Raw genomic sequence first — 23,004 nt, forward strand, 5'->3', positions numbered from 1 at the left:
CAGGCTGTCCTCCCTAGTTCTACCCTCCATAAACTTGAGGTCATCCAAAACTCTTCTGCCCATGACCTGACTCACACCAATTCTTTCCCCCAAGATCTCTGCGTGCCACCAATTCTGGCTTGTTGAGCAACCCCGATTTTAATTGCTCCACCATTGGCAGCCGTGCCTTCAATGCCTAGGTCCTAAGCTCTGGAATTTCCTCCCTATACCTCGTTGGCGCTCCTTAACACCTACCTCTTTGACCAAGCTTTTGGCCAGCTGCCCTAATATCTCCTTATGTGGCTCGGTGTCAAATTTTGTTTGATAACATTCCTGTGAAGCGCCTTGGGACATTTTACTGTGTTAATGGCACTATATAAATGCAAGTTGTTGTTGTTGTTGTGAAGTGCTTGGGGCATCCTGAGGACGTGGCAGTCGCTATGTAAATGAAAATTCATTCTTTCTTTGTTACAGTACTGGTGAGCATAATTTATTTTTTAAACTCTTGAGTCCATTTGGATTTGAGAAGACAGATAGGCACATACTTTTAATGGATTTTTTATTTGGATAGATAAACGAGTAAAGCCCAAGTACACACAGATATAAATCTGAATTTATATGATGCCCAACGTAAGCTTTCGATTTGCTCTGAGCGAATTCAAGTTCAATACGCTTTAATGTTACGTACTAATCTCTGAAGAGATCTGAGTGTGACTGTTCGGGTTCCGAGCCAAGTCAAACTGGACTTGTTTATTTTGTGTGGTCTGTCCGCCACATGTTTTCTATCATTTCTGTTTTGGTACAGTTATTGTTCCCATGGAGTGCGATGATGTCTCACTCACTTCCTGTAGGTGTCTGTTGTGGAGCTCAGCCGGTCACGTTACTTTCCCCCTCAGTTCACTTCAGTTTTCTGGAGCGTGATCTGACTCCAGTGTCAGTTAGTGCACAAGCCGAGCGTTTGGAGCGAGTGTTTCGAGCCTGCGCCTGCCTGTCTCAGTGTATGTAAGTGAGGGGGAGAGTTTGCGCCCAGGAGCCGGATCTTCCCAGGTGATGGTAAGTGTAAAGCTGCTGGATAATAATCACTTTGCTTTAGATCATCTTGCAAGATGAAACGGCTAATGTGAATTGTTACAGAGATCGCGTTGTATTATATCACTGTCTGTTTTGCGATTCTCCAGATTGGAGAACCTCTTGATGGATCTGCACCTGGACCTAGCAAAAGCCACAGCATACAGATGCAAGATGCGTAGGATCACCAAGGGTGGTGTCTCTACCTGTTTGCCTATGTTCAGAGCTTTGGTACGTGCCTGGATGACCATGGAATATAATCATACCGTGTCCACAGGTTCACTGAACCTTTCCACGGCTGCTTGGCACCGCACGACTTCTGGGAGTTCTCCTAATCTGCCATTGTAAATTTGCAGAAGATCAGCAGGAATCTCATTTACGCTGCTTCTCTGGAATTTCGGGCGATCTTCCACTGAAGTTACGGCAGGAGATTGGGAGAGCCCTGCAGATATTCTACCCCTGTTGCATAATAGACGCAAGTTGGAAGTTACTGATCTAATCAGGAAATAATTAACTTAGTTTAGATAGGTCGTATACTATTTTATTAATGTTTGCTTAAAGAATGTTTGGTGGCATTCGGCTTGACAATACAAACCTACCAAACCTAAAATGGAGCTTCCATGGTTTGATGTACCTCTTGTGCCCCAGAAATTAACGTAATGTTCAAAGTGTGGCCTGACCACTGCACTGTCGAGCTTCAGCATGACATCTTCAAACTTAAACACTACTGATTTGGTAATGTAGCTCAGCATTCTTTTTGCAAGGATATCCTTGCCTTTTTAACTTTCCATTAACCTTTTTATCACTCCAGTAAGTAGTACAATGGTTTGTGTGCACTTCCAATGGCCCATGACACACAGTTTGGATATTCTTTTAACTTATGGCTTTAATTTCATATTGAATGGCTGTATCCAGGATTTGGCTGAAGTTTACCAGACGAACCCCTCCTTGGGGTATTTTTCTATGTTGAAGGTGCTATATAAATGGAAACTGTTGTTGTAAACTTAGTTTTAAAATCATCCCTTTTACATCACTTGTGTGCAGACTGTGTCTATCCTTTAACATTTCATGCACAATTAAAAGTCACCACCACCAATAACCAAGTTGGCATCTGATCTCAATGGCAAGTGGTTGCCAGGCAACGTCCACGATAACAGCCTATATCACCACCTACTGGAATGGCAATAGAGTTTGCTTCATGCTTCCCAAATTATACCTGGAAAGCATTCTTTTAAAATGTGAATGTACCGTACCTACTGAACTGGTTTATTTTGTGATGGGGAAGAGGAAGGATTTTTGTCCTATGCTTGCAGCCTCCCTGCACTGAACATTACTAGGGTATGGGTGGGGGTGGAAGACATAAGTTAGAGGATCAGATAATCACTATACCACTTCTCACACCAGTACTGTCTCTCTTCTCCCCAGCTGGTGACCCATTCCCCAGGCTGATGTCTTTCTCTCCGCCCCAAACATTATAAAGACTGAGTTGATCCTCTCTGCCAGTATTATGTACAGTTTATGCTGGCCCTAATCCCCAATTTTGTTTCTTTCCATCACTAAGCTACAACTCTTTGTATTCCTGTGGTTCAGGTGGATGTTAAAGATTCCATGGCACAGATGACCACAGAATTCACCTGATGTCCTGGCCAACACCCTTCCCTCAACCAACACCACCAAAAACAGATCAACTGATCATTAATTTTGTTACTTTTTGCATGATCTGTGTATAAACTGGATGCCATGTTTATCTACACACCAGTCATTCCACTTTAAAGCAATTCATTGTTCTGCCATGTTTTGAGGGACATGTTAAAGTATTATATAAATACAAGCTTCCCTTCCTTCTTACATTGCTCCTGGTTTCTCTGCCCCCATTACTCACTATCTCCTTTATATGTTTCTTAAGTAAATAGCCACACATTGTTTTGGTGTCCTGTTGAACTCTAACTACAAAGGGATGCTGCAATGCCTGCTGCCCTTTGCAGAGCCTCTGTGATCTCTATTTTTCCTGGTGGAGTTCGACATTCAACCAATATCACCAAAAAAGTTGGGTGTTCATTTTGGTGCTGTTGGTTGCATGTTGCTGGTGTAGCATTGCTGCCATCCCTGGCTTCATAACAGCAGTTATTGCACTTTGAAAGTAACTCTCTGTATATGAAGCATTTTGAGACATTGATGAGAAATGTGACCATGAGCTATATAAATGAAAATAATTTCTCACCAAAGAGAAGCTATTCATTCAAAACACTGGAGAAATTGGGTGGAGCCGCAAACGGGGCGCCAAGCTCGCCTGGGCGCCAGATTTTGCGCTGCGATCGGAGCAGCAGTGATCGCCAGAAATTCAGCTTGAGCGCCCCAAGAGGGACACGGGGCGAGGCTCGAGGCGCTCCGCGTCCCTCTTAGGGCGCTGAAACTGAATATCGCAGCGCAACGTGCCGCAGCGCCACACGCTGCGGCATGGCGCGCTGCGGTACTGCAGGCCTTCCTCCCATTCTTAAGGGGGAGGGGCCTGCACCAGCGCGATGAGCGATCGCGAGTGCCAGCAAAAGAGCCCGGCACCGAGGCGAAGTGCCGGGCTCTCGGAAAACAGCCAGCAATGCCGCGGGGGGAGAACAGGAGGCCAGGGACGGAGGTGCTGGCAGGCGGCCGCCGAAAAAAATGGCCGCCCCGCACCTCCACCTTAATTTGCGCCACTGCCACCACAGGTAGGCCCCGTGAACCGGGCGCGATTAGCGAGCGGTGCTACAGAGGCGGTCGCTGCCAAATATCGCGATCGGGGCGGTAGCGGGGCGCTGCGCACACCGATGACATCATCGGTGGCGGCGCAGCGCAACAGGCTAATGCCATTAGCGCCCCAGCTAAATATCGCGGGAGGCGAGGCCAGTGGCGCTAAAGCCACTGAGTGCCCTCTTTAGGCGCTAACTGGTGGCGCAGCCCACCGAACTTCTCCCGAATGTGATAAACAGAGTCACTGGTTCACATTGACTGAATAAGTTGAATTCTGTTTTTATTGTGTGGGACTATGGGATTTTGGGGGGATTTTTGGTGGCCATATTACACAATTCTGTACATTTTTCACATGAAAAACTGCAAATCTGTGGCCTTGGTGATAAGTTGCAGGGTTTCCAGTTTCCCAGCTGAGCTCTCTAGTTAATTTATGGTGTTAGTCTCCACAGACAATACTTGATCCCTGTGGGGACTGATTGCTGTGCCAATGGATCTTCACCTAAAATAAATACAAAAGTGGAAGGCAATTGCTTTCACTTGCTCTGTGTTTTTTTTTGGTTTTAAACTTTTTTTATTGATTGTTGGTCATTTTTCTTTTTCTTTAAATGGATTTTGCCAACAGGCTGCAGTGTTTACAATAATCATGTAGCCCCTGCTGGGAAAAAAAGTCACAACTTTTAGTTTTCTGATTTCTGACAACGCATCTCCTCACAAGGAGAAGCATCCCCACAAATGTTATAGGACCTGACTGCAGTTAAAGGTTTTCCATGACTGTTGCAGCTTCAAAGAATCTAAACGCAGCTACGATGCTATTTTTAATTCTTAAATGATATGCTGCTGTGCTGTGGCTTTTGAGTGTTTGTGAGAACTCCAATAATCTGAGAGTAATGGATCCTTTGTCCTCTGGAAGGCAAAATCCGAGCCGATTTTAGTTGGGACAGAAATGTAATCAAATCATTTCGCATAATGTAGAAAACTGGTAGCAAGTTTAGAGGACCCAGCCACTCGTCCCTGTCATCCTGTTAGCCCAGCCACAGGCTCTGCTTTATCAGCAAAGCAAAGTGACCAAATGCGGCGACAAGCTGCTCGCACTGACCACACTCAGTGCTTACATGGCCCGTCTTTAAATTTTTCATCATCAAAGAAGACCATTTGGCCTATATTGGCTGTGGCGGCTTTCTGAAAGAACATTTAGTCCCATTCCCCCGCCCTTTCCCCATGTCCTTTTTTTTAACTTTTCAAATATTTATCCACTTACCTTTTAAAAGCTCTTCTAGATTCTGCCTCCATCCCTGTTTCTGGTAAGGCTTTCTGTGTCCTAAGAACCTTTTGCATAAAAACACAAGTGCCAGGCAATGACTATCTCTAACAGGCGAGAGTCTAACCACCGGCCCTTGACATTCAATGGCATTACCATCACCAAATCCCCCACCATCAACATCCTGGGGGTTCACCATTGACCAGAAACTTAACTGGACCAGCCACATAAATACTGTGGCAACAAGAGCAGGTCAGAGGCTGGGTATTCTGCGGCGAGTGTCTCACCTCCGGACTCCCCAAAGCCTTTCCACCATCTACAAGGCACAAGTAAGGAGTGTGATGGAATACTCTCCACTTGCCTGGATGAGTGCAGCTCCAACAACACTTAAGAAGCTCGACACCATCCAGGACAAAGCAGCCCGCTTGATTGGCACCCCATCCACCACCTTAAACATTCACTCCCTCCACCACAAGTATACCATGGCAGCAGTGTGTACCATCTACATGATGCACTGCAGCAACTCACCAAGGCTTCTTTGGCAGCACCTCCCAAACCCGCGACCTCTTCCACCTAGAAGGACAAGGGCAGCAGGCGCATGGGAACACCACCACCTCCAAATTATCCTCCAAGTCACACACCATCCTGACTTGGAAATATATCGCCAATCCTTCATTGTCGCTGGGTCAAAATCCTGGAACTCCCTACCTAACAGCACTGTGGGAAAATCTTCACTACATGAACTGCAGCGATTCAAGAAGGCGGCTCACCACCACCTTCTCAAGGGCAACTAGGGATGGGCAATAAATGCTGGCCTTGCCAGCGATACCCACATCCCATAAACAAATTTTAAAAATTCTCCTAATCTCCCACTTGACTCGTTTCCTGATGATCCTAAACTTATGCCCTTTAGTTATTGACTCATTGACCAATGGAGGCAGTTTATTCCCTTATCAAAACCCCTCATCATTTTGAACATCACGATCACATCTCAAGGACAGGTGCGTTGCTGCCAACTGGTTTGTCAGTTTGAGTTGCTGACTCCCTTCAGTGGAAATTAGACTAAATTATGGAATTCACCACCCCCCCCCCCGACCCAAACAGTGGTTTAAAATTACCCAACCCCTTGTAATAACAGCCTGATTTGATTTCTTGGGTCCCAGTACATTCATAGCCCCGCAAATAACCCACCATCGTTTATCCTGGGAGCAAACGAATCCACTGCAACCACATAGAGTGGGAGGCGGAGCGAGTAGCGATTGGCGACTTCCCCCTTACAGTGGCACATGTGCTGAAATGTTGGTGTTGAAGGTTGCGGGCGGGGGTTGTTACTCATTCATTGTGCCTGCGATTAGAAGGCAGGCACAGGCAGTCAGTCAGTTCCCCGCCCTTGGAAACCGCGCCCGTCTCCTCTGGCACTGGAGGCATTGTCTGTTTCCGTTAACGTAGGCTTTAAGGGCATTCCTGACCCTGTATCACCAGGAAGCTTACCAATTGGAGAAGTGAGTTCTGTTTTGCGGGCTATACAAAACCTGAAGAATTGTCGCTCCCTATATTATTTTGATTTATTTTCATTATTAGTCCTGGTCAGTTTCAGATGAAGCCCTGGTCAGTTTCACCTGGGAGTAGGTAAGAACCAGTAACTGTTTATTATGCTGTCTGAATAATTCGGCATGGCTGCTATTAAAACGTTTGCATGCATCTGGCCCCAGTTGTTCTGGAAATACAAATGATGCGGCTCTGCACTTCGGTTTCCCAAAAGCAGGAAGTTTTGGTTCCTGCTGTAACCCACATGTGAGACGCCCTGGCTCACTCACTCGCTCCATGTTGTTATGTAACCACATTGATGCCGTTTGTCTTGGGAAACAAAAAAATAAAAATCGACAGGGGGAGCAACGATTTTGTAAACGGGAGGATGAGCAGCCCAGCAGGTTATATGATCTACCATTGTATTCGAAAAAGAAAAACAACACCGGGGCGATAAATGTTTCCATCAACTGCAAGGGCAGAGCTGGCAGGATTTAACATTGTTTGGCTTTTGTGAAATAGCAATATTTTACGTTTCATTCGGATTTAGATCAGAACATTGTTTTATACGGCTCACTCAAGAAAATACCTTTCGACTGAAGGGATTGAACGAGGCCGTCGCCTCACTTCTGAGGCGGTGATTTTTGTTTCAGTGAGGGCGACAATTGCTGGACCGATAATAGTTCATCAAACGGGCTGGATGGCGGCCAGCTGGAGTTATTTACTCGTTGTAAAGTTGTCCTTTCTGACAGCAGATGTTGCTATGGGTAACTGCCAAACTGTAGTTGTTAGCCCCCCCGCCGCCTTTAGGACTTCTGCGGGGAAGCTAATTGCAGTCTGTCGACTGGTGCAACTGAACGAACTAGCGGCAGATCAGTCCATGTGTGTAAGGGTAAACCGGGAGAGCTGCTTCTCCCCGAGAGGGACCCTCTGATATAAAGAGTATAACCTCGGTAGCCAATATTAATGCAACTGTTTTTGCAGAGCAATCTCGGGTGGCAAAAGCTTCCACCCACCTGGTAAATTGGGCAATTATTACCAGGCAATATTTCTTCCCGGTCCTGTGCTAGGGGATTTGCAAGTTTTCCCAGGGTCCTTGGGGCCTGGGTTGGTTTGCTACTCTAACTCTACATCTCTGTCCTACATTATTCTTAGCGGTGGCAATATTTCGCTACTTCCCGACCCATCTTTGGCCACCACCAGTACTGTGTCAGTAGGTGCAACATGTTACTGCTGCCAGTATGTGTTACACCATGGTATAGCGCCATCAGTTGTTGTCTGCAACATTCCGGTGCCACCACCTGGTTACGGGGGCCCCATTTCCAAATTCCATCTTGCGGTCGGGCACCAGCTTGTCTCCATCTCTCTTTTTCCTCTTTACTAGTATTTTCTTGTACCTCCATTATATTCACTTCCTGTGCCCCACTGACTGTCATGACCAGATTTAGTTTGTTTTTGAATGCGTTCTCTGGTTGCATTTCTTCCGCAGCTAGTTTGGCGGCTAGATCTGCATACCTATTCCCTATAGGGGCCTGGTCTTGGGGTTCCCGTGAGTCCATATCCTCTATCTTTGTGTGGGCTTTTATTTTAATTACCGCTGCCTCTAAAGGTGCCTGTGCAGCCTTAACTATCCTTACTATTAGTTTTCCATGTTTTACTACCTCTCCCGTAGAGGTCATGTACCCCCTTCTGGTCCATAGTGTCATATAATCATGCACCACTCCGAAGGCATAACGGCTGTCAGTATAAACATTTATCCATTTGTTTTTTGCTATTTCCAACGCTTTTATTAAAGCCACTATTTCTGCTACCTGTGCTGACTTATCCCCATAAAGAGCTCCTTTTAACAGGATCTTTCCTTCTTGATTTACTACTGCCCACCCTGTTCTGGGTTCTCCGTTGATATACTTTCGGGATCCATCTACATAGATTATCATTTTGGGATTTTCTAGTGGGTCTTCCTTTATTCCACTACCTATTTCTTCCTCCATTTTCATCTGACAACTATGCTCTTCCCCTTCCGTTAATATGCCCGTGGCTGGATTAACCCCGGTAAGTTTTTGTATTATCACAGTTCCATCCCTGGGGAGGAATATAGCTTCCCATTTAGCTTTCCTGCTATCCGATATAGTCCACAATTTTCCTGTGTTGAGTAGTTCCACTAATATATGTTGAGTATGCAAAATTACCTTTCCCATCATCACTATTGGTTCGCTTACTCGCACCGCCCAGGTGGCGCAATCTATTGCAGCCACACATTGTTGCATCGCCTTCGCTACTGGGTCTTTTTTTGCAGAGTAATACGCAATGGGTTTCTGTTTCCCTCCGTGATCTTGCATTACTACGGCTGAATAACTCTCATGATCTAAATCACAATATAGGTGGAAGGGTCGAGTGGGATCTGATAATCCTAGGGCAGGGGCTGTTATTAATTCCTGTTTAAGGGCCCTATATGCTTCCTCCTGCTCCGTCTCCCATTCTATCTTATCAGTGGCGGGTCTCCCTCCTATAACTAACCGTTGAATCAGCACTGCTTTCCCTGCAAAGTCTGATATAAAATTCCTGCAATCGTTAAATAGTCCCAACACTTTCCTAACTCCCCAGATGTTCACTGGCCTTGGTATGTCTTTTATGGCTGCCTTTTGTTCCTGCGGGAGTGCCTTATACCCCTGGCTAATTTTGTGTCCTAGATACTTTACTTTGGACAGTCCAACCTGTGCCTTTTTGGGTTCAATTTAAAGCCAGCTTTCTTAAGTGTCTGGAGGGTGGCTAGTAATGCTCCCATGTGCCCTTTGGCATCCTCTGATGCAATCATGTCATCGACATATTGGAGTAGGGTGCTCTGGTACTTTGATAGGTCTAACTCATCTAAGGCTTGACTCAGTACACGGTGGAATATATTTGGACTATTGTGGAACCCCTGTGGGACCCTGGTCCATGTATACTGTCTATCCCTGACAGTAAAGGCAAATTTCCCTTGTGATTCCTCTGCCAATGGTATGGACCAGAACCCATTCTGTATCCAAGACTGTAAATAATTTAAAGTCTGGTTTCAGACCATTAAATATCTTATTCAATGCGGTCTACACAAATTTACACCAATCAGAATTTCACTGTGGCCACAATGAAAGTCTGGTTTTAATAGGTTAATTAACCTCAAAACTCCCATTCAATCCGGATCAATTTTTCAAAAACTAACCAGTATCACTTGGAAAAGAAAGAAACCATAGCCACATTAACAAAGAAACAATTACCCATGCCTTGTAAACATTCAAATTCATTTTCTTCCAGGCACATTGGCAACTGTGACTTCAAGGCTGAAGCTTATCTTTTGTAAAACAATTAACAAACTTAAAACAACACACTCTTGTCCATCATTCAAGACAAGCCTTCAAAGGGTTAAACAGCTTTTAGCTCTCTATACAAAAGAGTGGGTGGAGTGGGTGGAGCTAAAATACACAACAAACATTTTTTTTAAGGATAGACTTTCAGACAAAAGGAATAGAGTCATAGAGTCATAGAGTCATACAGCACAGAAAGAGGCCCTTCGGCCCATCGTGTCCGCACCGGCTATCAAGCCCTATCTAATCTAATCCCATTTTCCAGCATTTGGTCCGTAGCCTTGTATGTTATGGCATTTCAAGTGCTCATCCAAATGCTTCTTGAATGTTGTGAGAGTTCCTGCCTCTACCACCCTTTCAGGCAGTGAGTTCCAGATTCCAACCACCTTCTGGGTGAAAAAGTTTTTCCTCAAATCCCCTCTAAACCTCCTGCCCCTTACCTTGACTCTATGCCCCCTTGTTATTGACCCCTCTACTAAGGGGAAAAGTTCCTTTCTATCCACCCTATCTATCTATGCCCCTCATAATTTTGTATACCTCAATCAGGTCCCCCCTCAGCCTTCTCTGCTCCAAGGAAAACAACCCCAGCCTGTCCAGTCTTTCTTCATAGCTGAAGCGCTCCAGCCCAGGTAACATCCTGGTAAATCTCCTCTGCACCCTCTCCAAAGCAATCACATCCTTCCTATAGTGTGGCGACCAGAACTGCACACAGTACTCCAGCTGTGGCCTTACCAGCGTTTTGTACAGCTCCATCATAACCTCCCTGCTCTTATATTCTATGCCTTGGCTAATGAAGGCAAGTATCCCATATGCCTTTTTAACCACCTTATTCACCTGTTCTGCTGCCTTCAGGGATCTATGTACATGCACACCAAGGTCCCTCTGATCCTCTGTCTTTCCTAGGGTCTTACCATTCATTGTGTATTCCCTTGCCTTGTTAGTCCATCCAAAATGCATCACCTCACACTTTTCAGGGTTAAATTCCATTTGCCACTGTTCCACCCATCTGACCAACCCATCTATATCGTCCTGTAGCCTGAGGCTTCCCGCCTCACTATTTACCACCCCACCAATTTTCGTGTCATCTGCGAACTTGCTGATCATACCTTTTACATTCACATCCAAATCATTAATGTAGACCACAAACAGCAAGGGGCCCAGCACCGATCCCTGCGGTACCCCATTGGACACAGGCTTCCAGTCACAAAAACAACCTTCCACCATCACCCTCTGCCTTCTGCCACTAAGCCAGTTTTGGATCCAATGTGCCAAGGCACCCTGGATCCCATAGGCTCTTACCTTCCTGACCAGTCTCCTATGCGGGACTTTATCAAAAGCCTTACTGAAATCCATGTAAACCACATCCACTGCACTACCCTCATCCACACACCTAGTCACCCCCTCGAAAAATTCAATCAAATTGGTCAGACATGATCTTCCCTTGACAAAGCCAATCCATAGTCAGGAAAACTTTCACACTTTAATCACACACTTTCACACAAACTGAGATCCCAGCATTCCGTTTAAGATTCCTTTCACTCAGCAAATCCTGGATTTTACTTGTTTTAGACAGAAACTGATAGCATCTGTGTCGATAAAACTTTAATTTAATTTTTTTTCTTTCTTACTCCCTTTCTTAAATTACTGGTACTCGAGTACAATTTTGGCACCCATTTTTGGTCCAAATTCGAGTACGTCTACTAAACTCATAGGCCTAGAAATTCAGTGGCCTTCGCCACCAGTTTGCGCCCAAAGAGGGCTTTTGCGCCACTGTGCAAACCTACCGCGATATTTAGCGGGGCGCTAATGGCGGCGTTAGCCATTAGCGCTGCGCCGCCACCGATGACGTCATTGGTGTGCGCAGCGCCCCGCTATCGCCCCGCTGGCCATATTTGGTTGCCGCTGCCTCCCCCGCGCCGGCCGCAAACAGCGACCGGTACACGGGGCCTACCTGTGCTGGTAGTGGGGCGAGTTAAGGTGGAGGTGCGGCCGGCCGCTTTTGCGGCGGCCGCCTGCCCGCACCTCCTTCCCCGGCCTCCTACACCGCCCCCCGCCGCGGCATTGCCGGCTGTTTCCAGAGAGCCCGGCACTTCTCCTTGGTGCTGGGCTCATTTGCCGGCACTCGCGAGCGGGGATCGCGCTGTTGCAGGCACCTCCCCCTTAAGAATGAGAGGAAGGCCTGCAGTACCGCAGGCTGCCGTGCCGCAGCGGGTGGCGCTGCGGCACTTTACACGCCGATATTCAGTTTCAGCGCCCCAAGCGGGGCGCCGAAACCTTTGTTTAGCGGCCGGCTTCCACTTGGGGCACTGAAAGTGAATATCCCGCTGGCGCAAGTGGCTCCGTGCGCAGCGGTAATTCCGGCGCCCAGGCGAGCTGGGCGCCCCAAAGTGAATTTCTAGGCCATAATATTGTAGAGGGACCTGCCACTATTGCCTCATCCTCCGTACTCCCTTTCTGTTGCATCCACCAATTGTTTTTCCACGCAAATTTCTGTTTCTCATCGTATCCCTTTTTTACCATCTTTTTCTTAACTTTCTCATTTTCATTGTGCGCACAAATTCATACGGCAAGTTACGTTATGCCGTCTTGTTTGTCCATTGCTTTCTTTCCCGGCCATTCTCTAGCCGCTCGGGAATTTCCGTGAGGTTTTCTCATTTCCCGGGGTCTTTTTACCCCGTCCCTATCGGAATTTCCGTTATCCGAAACTATCGTGTACAAACTCGTATGGGAGTTTAGATCTTTTGGCGTCCTCTTTGTTCACCATTCTTTTAGGGTGGATTTGCTAGTTCCCCCCACCCCCTTTTTGTTACCTCTAGGACTTCCCCGGACCTTCAGGGACTTTTCCCTGCTTGCGCAGTTTTAACTCCGCCTAGATTGGATTTTCCCTATATCCAACCCTATATAACCCGAGCTCCTCAACTTATTCAGACATTTTCATTTCTACAATGTCCTAGCATGTACCCAAGTTGTTTTACTCACGTATCCGGACTCTGCCTCAGATTCATTGGATCACCAGCTTCGATACGAGGAGACAATGCCTCTACTCAGCCCGTCCGGTAGATCCTGCCGACTACGCCACGTTGTAAGGGTAAACCAGGAGAGCTTCTTCTCCCTGAGATGGACTCTCTGGGAATAAGGCAGATGTCGACCCTTTATATCAATCAATCACTCGGGGTCCGGAGGTTCGTTCAGTAAAGCAACTTTATAAAAGTCGACAGGGGAGGCACTCATCCTGGGACGAATGCTCCCCAATCGCTGAAAATCTCCTGCCTTATGTACATGTTTTGTTCTGAGTCGTGGCTACTGTTTCGCAATCAGGTGCATTACACATATACATTTCTTTCATCATACAGTTGGCTTCGGGTGCAAATTCTTGTGACCTGTGTGCATTGGTCTTGTGACCCCATACAATGGCCCAGAAATTAGGGTCGGAGGCTTCCCGCGGGTGCAAGCCTCCGACCTGTACTTACCTAGCGCGCCGGCCGTTGAGCTGTGGGCCCGCGTGGGATTCCGATCCTGGGCCTCCTCCAACTGCCGGCGCGCTGTGTTTGCATATCCCAGGGGCGCAGTTAGTTTGATGCGTCCCCTGGGATCACGTGGGCCATGGAGAGCCAATGGTAGCAGGGAAATGCCCATTCATAAAATTAACCAGAAGAGCTGTCAAAACTATAAATACTATAAGCCCCAAAACATCACTAAAACTTCAAATAAATTTTTTAAAAATCACATTTTTAAAATAACTATAAATTACATAAAATAACTATTTTAAACAATAATTTAAATTTTTGAAAAAATTAATTACATTTTCTAATGGGGCTAAAAATGAACCTACCTTTAAGGTATTTAAAAATAATAAACCTGTGGAAAAAATGTTTTAATTTTAATTAATTCACCACTTACCTTGTTAAAAGCAGGCCTTGCGCCTGCTTTTTACATGTGCAACTCCTGGAGACTTACCCTCCCGGAGAAACCTGCAAAAAAAAAACGTAAGTTCCATGCGCACGCGCTGCCTCTCTGACGTATGTGTTCGACCTCTGAACCCCTTCCTTTAATGGAACGGACGTTCCGGTTTCCCGTGCATGCGCAGTGCATGCAAGAAACCGGCACTTCCGTTGGGCCTACGGGTGAGTACCCCATGCGTACTCACCCGTGGAGATCCGACAGCAACCAGGAGTGGGGGATCTTGCTGCCATTCTTCCCTCCCTGACAGTGGGACACACTGAGGCCAACTAGTTGTAGTTCCCCAGCTGAGGTCAGCTCAGCTAACTTGGAGCAAATCAAGATTGAACATGAGGCTTCCTGGTGCTCCATATTGCACAAGTCTTTGCCAGTTGAACCATCAGGGTACTTTTAAGATTGCATCACAAGTTTCCAAACTGTTTTTGTTTTAAGGTGTGTGTTTGTGGGAGGTTATTATTAACAAGGTTAGTTCCAGGAATAAATTTTTCCAACAACTTGTCTGTCACAATGCCCAAGTGTCTACAACACTGTGGGATTAGAACACATTTTCTTTCAAATGATAAATGGGGAGGATGTCTTAATTTTTTTGTACTTCCTACACAAACCATTCTTCTGACCTTCTGTGAGATTAAGTTTAGTGTAAAATTATGGATAGTTTTATTCTGTGTACCCACAGCTACTAGTTGCTCAAACATAGTTTGTGAGAGAGCCCAGATGGCCAGGGGAAACTTTTATGCCAAAGTAAAACATGTGAAAAGAAAGAACTTGGATTTACACAGCACCTTCCAAAGCACATCACATTCAGTGAATTCCTTTCTGAAGTGCAGTTACTGTTGTGTAAGCACATGCCACAGTTAATTTACATACTACACGATCCCCACAACAGTAATTGAGTTGAATAAGCAGTTAAATCTGTTTTAGTTGTGATTGAAGGAGGGGTTCTGGTAGAACTCCCTGCTGTTTTTCAAATAGTGCCACGGGATATTTTCCATTCCCATGTACAAGCAAATGGGCCCTTGATTTAACATCTCATCCAAACAATGGTACCTCTCACAGTATGACTCTCTCTCAGTAGTGCATTGCAATACCAGTTTAGCATCCTGTGCTAGAATTATGTGCTAAAATCCTGGCGCAGGGCTTGAACCCATAACTTTCTGATTTTAAAGGCAGGACTGCTACCAATTGAGACAAACTGACACTTGTAGGATCATTTGTTGTGCGCCCCGATCATCTAGAATGTAGTTTTAATGGGAAAGTCATCACATTGTGGCGTACTGTGGAGCTTACCAATCTCCAATCTCAGAGGGAGAGAAGTAAAAAGTAATCGAGGTGTGACGTCACCACAAAGCAGATAAGTGATTGGTTGGAAGTATTTCTCTCTTTTTTAAAAACTTTAACTCTGTGGTTTATAGTTTTTAAGGTCTCTGTGGTGTAGCGGGACAGTTTGTAAACCAGGGCCCTTAAATATATCATTAAAAAAAAATAATAATTAAATTTAATTAATTACATAGAATGGCAGAGCAGGCGATGTGTTACTGCTGCAATATGTGGGAGCTGGTGGACACCATTGATGTTCACAGTGATTACATTTGCAGTAAGTGTTGGCTGCTCGAGGAACTCCGGCTCCGTGTTGATGAGCTGGAGTCCGAGCTTCAAAAACTGCGACACATCAGGGAGGGGGAGAGTTACCTGGACTCTGTGTTCCAGGAAGTAGTCACACCAATTAGATTAACTAATTCAGATGTAGTCCGTGGTCAGGGACAGGAGGGTGTGACTATGAGCGAGGCAGGTATGGGGATCCAGGAGGTAGTGTTGGAGGAGCCGCAGCCCTTGCTCTTGTCCAACAGGTTCGAGGCTCTTACTCCCTGTGGGGACGGGAACGGGGACTGCAGGGAGGATGAGCAACCTGGCCACAGCACCGTGGAACGGGGGGCCATTCAAGTGGGGGGAGTAAAAAGAAATGTTGTAGTGGTAGGGGATAGTATCATTAGGGGGATAGATAGGGTTCTTTGCAGCCAAGAGCGAGAGTCCTGAAGGCTGTGTTGCCTGCCCGGTGCCAGGGTTAAGGACATCTCCTCTGGGCTGGAGAGAAACTTGGAGTGGGAGGGGGAGGATCCAGTTGTCGTGGTCCATGTTGGTACCAACGACATAGATAGGACAAGGAAAGAGGTTCTTCTGAGGGAGTATGAGCAGCTAGGGGCCAAATTAAAAAACAGAACCACTAGGGTACCTGAGCCACGAGCAAATTTGGCTAGGGTAAATAAAATCAGAGAGTTAAATGCGTGGCTCAAAGACTGGTGTGGGAGAAATGGGTTTTGCTTCTTGGGACACTGGCACCAGTACTGGGACAGGAGAGAGCTGTTCCGTTGGGACGGGCTTCACTTGGCCAGTGCTGGGACTAGAATCCTAGTAAATCGAATAACTAGGGCTGTAGAGAGGGCTTTAAACTAATTAGTGGGGGGGAGGTTTCAAGAGAGCAAAAAATAAAAATGTCAGCGGAGAAGGCAATAGAGCAAGGTAGCAGTGGGGGAATTAAAAACCAGAGCGTGTCAGGAAGGGACAGAATGTATAAAGATAAAGGTAAAGTAGTAAAGGGGGTAAAAGCAGGAATAAATTGTCTCAAAACATATTTAAAAGTTCTTTATCTGAATGCACGCAACATTCGTAACAAAATAGATGAGTTGACGGTACAAATAACTACACATGGGTGATGTAAGAAAAAGGAGACTTACCATCAAGTAACTTTAAAGTAAGCTTTAAGTAACTTATAAACACACTATATACAAGAGAGGTCTTTACCATGCCTCTGGTAGAAGCCTCTTACAATACTGAACAGACCAGTATTTATACCAGTCCAACAGGAAGTGACATTTACAGGAAGTGAGGTATGTACACAGTTCATAGTTCATAGTTCACAGGAAGTGATGACATAACTTCTCGGAAGTTAGCATTTTTATCACATTCTTCCCTCCTGCAGGATTAGGAGGCTGTGGTCTACCTTTTGGTCCGCAGCCGCCGAACAAGGAAGAGTCGCACCCGTTTGGATTCCCGTCGTAGAGGGTCGCTGGTCCGCTTACATGCGGTTGGCCATTGGTCAGAGTCTGTGTGGCCTGGATTGCCCTCTGAAGGGTCGGGGAGATCATGGCTTCGAGTACGAGCCCCAATAGGTTCAAAGTCGGACTGCCTCTGTTCAGAGGGAGGTGCAGAGCTGGTCTGTGGCGGATCAGTACTTTCATGCGCGGTACTGGGAGGGTCGCAACCTTGAGCACGGGGTTCTACCGGCACCAAGCTAGTTGGTGTCCGATCAGGATCCTGGAGAGGGGTACCCGATAGGTCCCAAGAGTTTCCTGGTGAAATGCCATCACCCGATGTCCCACTAGGTCCTGGTGGGCAGGGAGCCAGATCCCGTAATGATACGGTAGATTCTCGGCCGTCGGAATATCGTATGTTTGCATAGGTGGGGTTGGCATCGGTTAGTTCGACCTCGTCTACAAGAGGGTCATTTTTAGACGTCCGAACGTATCTTCGGAGTAAAACAGGTCCAGGAGTAGTTAGCCATGACGGGAGTGATGTCCCATGAGATGAGCGACGCTGGAATCCAAAGAACCGCTCATGAGGTGTAGTATTTGTGGCTGTAGAAAGCAGGGACCGTATAGAGTGCAATGCATCCGGAAGCACTGTTTCCCATTGCTGGTCTGGTAGGCCCCGAGATCTTAAAGCGAGACGTACGGAATTCCAGATGATACCGTTATACCTCTCTACCTGCCCATTTCCGATGGGATGGTATGGTGTTGTTTTGCTTGTAGCAATTCCCCGTTCTGAGAGGTAGTCCTTGAGTTCCCTTGACATAAAGGATGGACCCCGATCTGAGTGAATATAAGCCGGCATGCCACAGAGAGAAAATACCTGCTCAAGGCAGCAGATTACTGTGGACGCCAGCATATTGGAGCAGGGGAAGGCAAACGGAAAACGTGAATATTCGTCGATCATGGTGAGCAAATATGTGTTCCGAGTTGAAGAGGGCACTGGGCCCTTAAAATCGATGCTAAGTCGTTGCATCGGTTGGGTTGCATGTATGAGTATACCATCTGAGGGGCGGAAGAACTGAGGTTTTAATTCCGCACAAAGCCGGCATTCTGAGCATATTTTTTTTACATCTCCAGTGGAAAAAGGGAGATTCCGTGATCGTACGAAATGTAGCATGCGCGTAACGCCAGGATGACACAAACCATTGTGGACATCCATGAGAGTGGAGGATGACATAGTGGAGCAGAATGCCCGTGTGAGGGTGTCCGGGGCCACATTCTCCTTGCCAGGCCGATAGAGAATGGTATAACCAAAAGAGGCCAGTTCCATCCTCCAAAGTTGTATTTTATTATTCTTAATTTTGGTTCGTTTTCGATTATCGAGCATGAAGGCGACTGATCGTTGGTCCGTGATCAATGTAAAGTGCTGGCGAGCTAGAAAATGGTTCCACTTCCGTACTGCCTCTATGATGGCTGTGGCTTCTTTCTCAACCGGAGGATAATGTAGCTCGGCACCTTGTAAGGTCCTGGACATAAATGCTACAGGACGACCTTCCTGATTCAGAGTAGCCGAGATCGCCACCTCCGAGGCATCACATTCAACCACGAAAGGGAGATTCTCATCGATGGAGTGAAGAGCCGCTTTCTCCAACTGTTTTTTGAGAAGGTTAAAGGCTGCAACAGCCGCTGTTCCCAGTGGAAATGATCTAGCATGCAGCAAGGGTTGGATTTTGTCTGAAAAATGAGGAATCCATTTAGCGTAGTATGCAAACAGACCGAGAGCCCGACGTAAAGAAGCCGGATTCTTAGGTGACGGGAGCTCTTGGAGCGGGCGAAGTCTTTCTGGGTCTGGCTTAATGATACCATTGCCTACGCAGTAGCCAAGGATGTTGATGGTCGGTTGCGACTCAACAGATTTGGATTCATTCAGGGTCAAATTACGGCGATGGAGGGCATCCCGAAATTTTTGGAGGTTGGAGTCATGTTCCTGTTGATCGTGACCTGCAATGGTAATGTTATCAAGATAGGGAAAAGTGTCCCTTAGGTTTTCCTGCTTAACCAGGCCATCCATTGCCCGTTGAAAGACAGCCACTCCATTAGTAACCCCGAATGGGAGGCGACGAAATTGGTACAGCCGTCCATTAGCCTCAAAGGCTGTGTACTGCTTATCTGAGACCTTCAAGGGTAACTGATGATAGGCACTTTTTAAATCGTAAGTTGAGAACACTTTGTATTCGGCCAGTTTATTAACCATATCATCAATGCGTGGCAATGGGTAGGCGTCCAAGTCGGTATATTGATTGATGGTTTGCGAATAATCGATGCATAGTCGTTGTTTGTGAGGTTTTAGAGGGTTCTTGACAATGACGACTTGAGCCCGCCAGGGCGACGAACATGGTTCAATGATACCCTCTGCTAGAAGTCGAGAGATTTCAGCCGCAATAAAAGATTGGTCTCCCTGATTAAAGCGCCGCGATTTCGTTATTATCGGTTGGCATTGAGGCGGAATACTGGCAAATAATGAGGGTTCATCAAGTGAAGCTGCTGATAGTGCACAAAATGGTAATTTAGATGGTATATTAGAAATAGTAAGTCCGGGTTTGGATCCACCAAACTCAATGGTGAGTTTCTTATGCTGTTTTTGGAAGTCCAGCCCTAAGAGGAGATCACTACATAAGTCTTTGAGCACTGAAAGTCGGGTGGAGGGATACATACGACCATGAAGTGTCATATCAACAACACAAAAGCCGGAGATTCTGGTATTAAGTGATGACTGGGCCATCGCAATTGCCTGGTCCGATGGGAAGACATGTAGTTTCAATTTCGCAACAATCTGTTCCTTAATGAAACTATCAGTACTTCCTGAGTCAATTAAGGCATCTAAGGTATGCCCTTTAATTGAAATTTTTGTGGCTGCCTGAGACAGGTTCTGTGGGCAAGCAGCTGTAATTGGTGTCGTTGCACAGAGAGTGGCTAAAACTCTCGGTGTGCTTCTTCGGGAGAGAGCTCGAGAGGAAGCTTGATAGGTCCTAGCTGGAGCATCTTGATAGGCCCTAATTGGGGCAGTTCGGTAGGCCTTAGCTGGATTGGCCCTCGTAGAGGCCCTTGATAGGCAAACTTTAGCAAAGTGTCCTTTTTTTCCGCAATAACTGCAGATTGCATTGCGAGCAGGGCAGGTTTTCCTAGGGTGAAAAGCATCTCCACAAAAGAAGCATTCCTTCCTAGATTGCCAAGAGGCTGCTAAAGTGGGGTCGTCCTCCTCTTCTTCATCAGAATTATCAGAATTAGATTCCCCCATGATAGGGTTCACCTGAGACCGCTTGAATTGTCTGGTTGCAGCTACAGCAGCAGATCGAGATCTGGGCAGCTGATAGAGGTCTGCATTTCTCTTTGCCAAATCCAGTGAACAAGCTAGTTCAAAAGCTTTTTGTAGCTCAAGTGTTTTACTTTCTAGTAGACGCTGGCGTATAAATGGAGAGGCAATCCCGCAGATGAAAGCATCACGAATCATTTCTTGGCGGTACAGCTCAGCTGAGGCTGCCTGAAAGTTACAATCTACGCTGAGCCTGCGAAGTTCTTGCAGGAATTCGTCAATTGATTCCCCTGGCCCTTGTCGGGCTGTGGCCAGTAGATGTCTAGCATAGACCTCATTTGGGGTCTTCGCATACAGTTTCTTAAGTGCCCGAATCACCTCTTCGTAATTATCCCAGTCATCAACATATTCGAACACTTTTGGGGTCACATAATTGACAAGTATCTTCAATTTAGCAGGAGCATCCGCTTTACATTCATCCAGAAAATTCTCAAAAGTACGATACCAATGCTTCCATACCCTGCCAGCTGCTGGTGTATTCGGGTCCAAGTCCAGACGAATAGGTCTAAGGATTTTCTCCATGATGGGTGGTTCCCTGGATCCTTAACTTCCGAGTTTGTCTGAAGGTCTAGTATTTGTCAGTGTAAATACTAAGTTACTTAAATTGATGTAAGAAAAAGGAGACTTACCATCAAGTAACTTTAAAGTAAGCTTTAAGTAACTTATAAACACACTATATACAAGAGAGGTCTTTACCATGCCTCTGGTAGAAGCCTCTTACAATACTGAACAGACCAGTATTTATACCAGTCCAACAGGAAGTGACATTTACAGGAAGTGAGGTATGTACACAGTTCATAGTTCATAGTTCATAGTTCACAGGAAGTGATGACATAACTTCTCGGAAGTTAGCATTTTTATCACAATGGGTATGATCTGGTGGCCATTACAGAAACGTGGCTGCAAGGTGACCATGACTGGGAACTAAACATCCAGGGGTATTTGACAATTAGGAAGGACAGACAGAAAGGAAAGGGAGGTGGGGTGGCTATGTTAATAAAGGATGGAATCACTATAATAGTGAGAAATGATATTGGGTCAAAGGATCAGGATAGTGAAACAGTTTGGGTGAAGATAAGGAATAATAAGGGGAAAAAGTCACTAGTGGGCGTAGTCTATAGGCCTCCTAACAGTTGCAACTCTGTTGGTCGGAGTATAAATCAGGAAATAGTTGGGGCTTGTAATAAGGGAACAGCTATAATCATGGGGGATTTTAACTTTCATATTGACTGGACTAATCAAATTGGGCAGGGCAGCCTTGAGGAAGAGTTCATAGAGTGCATTAGGGACGGGTTCCTTGAGCAGTATGTTACTGAACCAACCAGGGGGCAGGCAATCTTAGATCTGGTCCTGTGTAATGAGACAGGATTAATAAAAATATGTCTTAGTAAAGGATCCCCTTGGAATGAGTGACCATAACATGGTTGAATTCCAAATTCAGTTGGAGGGTGAGAGAGTTGGATCTCAAACCAGCGTACTAAGCTTAAATAAAGGAGACTATGAAGGTATGAGAGCAGAGTTGACTAAAGTGGACTGGGAAAATAGATTAAAGTGTAAGACGGTACATGAGCAGTGGTGTACATTCAAGGAGATATTTCACAACTTTCAAGAAAAATATATTCCACTGAGGAAAAAGGGGCATAAAAGAAAAGACAGCCATCCATGGCTAAGTAAAGTAATAAAGGATAGTATCCGACTGAAAACAATGGCATATAAAGTAGCCAGATCTAGTGGGAGAATAGAAGATTGGGAAGCATTTAAAAGCCAGCAAAGAATAACTAAAAGATTAATTAAGAAAGGGAAGATAGATTATGAAAGTAAACTAGCAAAAAATATAAAAACAGATAGCAAGAGTTTCTACAGTTATATAAAAAGAAAAAGGGTGGCTAAAGTGAATGTTGGTCCCTTAGCGGACGAGACCGGGAAATTAGTGGTGGGGAACATGGAGATGGCAAAAACGTTGAACAAATATTTTGTATCAGTCTTTACAGTAGAGGACACTAAAAATATCCCATCACTGGACAAACAGGGGGCTATAGGGGGGGAGGAGTTAAACACGATTAAAATCACTAAGGAGGCGGTACTCGGTAAGCTAATGGGACTAAAGGCGGATAAATCCCCTGGACCTGATGGCTTACATCCTAGGGTCTTGAGAGAAGTAGCGGCAGGGATTGTGGATGCATTAGTGGTAATTTTCCAAAACTCCCTGGATTCAGGAAAGGTCCCAGCAGATTGGAAAACTGCTAATGTAACGCCCTTATTTAAAAAGGGAAGTAGACAAAAGGCTGGAAACTATAGACCAGTTAGCCTAACATCTGTAGTTGGTAAAATGTTGGAGTCCATTATTAAGGAAGCAGTAACAGGACATTTGGATAAGCATAATTTAATCGGACAGAGTCAGCATGGTTTTATGAAGGGGAAGTCATGGTTGACAAATTTGCTTGAATTCTTTGAGGATGTAACAAACAGGGTGGATAAAGGGGAACCAGTGGATGTGGTGTATTTGGACTTCCAAAAAGCATTTGACAAGGTGCCACATAAAAGATTACTGCACAAGATAAAAAATCACGGGATTGGGGGTAATATACTGGCATGGGTGGAAGATTGGCTATCTAACAGAAAACAGAGAGTTGGGATAAATGGTTCATTCTCGGGTTGGCAATCAGTGACTAGTGGTGTTCCGCAGGGATCAGTGCTGGGACCCCAACTCTTTACAATCTATATTAACGATTTGGAGGAAGGGAT

At 45.7% G+C, this 23,004-nt stretch overlaps 1 protein-coding gene across 2 annotated transcripts in view; it reads left to right on the forward strand.

Moving 5' to 3' along the window:
- The first annotated feature begins 696 nt into the window (after positions 1–696).
- Positions 697–23,004, forward strand: part of LOC147124701 (MOB kinase activator 3B) — a 257,517-nt gene continuing 235,209 nt past the window's right edge. For both annotated transcript variants that reach the window (XM_085991746.1, XM_085991737.1), the window contains exon 1: positions 697–1,032. The gene's annotated coding sequence lies outside the window, so the exon portion shown is untranslated. The remainder of the gene's footprint in view (positions 1,033–23,004) is intronic.

The sequence above is a fragment of the Somniosus microcephalus genome, chromosome 1, assembly GCF_052327205.1.
Source record: "Somniosus microcephalus isolate GS21.2 chromosome 1, FLI_Smic_1.0, whole genome shotgun sequence".
Taxonomy (NCBI): domain Eukaryota; kingdom Metazoa; phylum Chordata; class Chondrichthyes; order Squaliformes; family Somniosidae; genus Somniosus; species Somniosus microcephalus.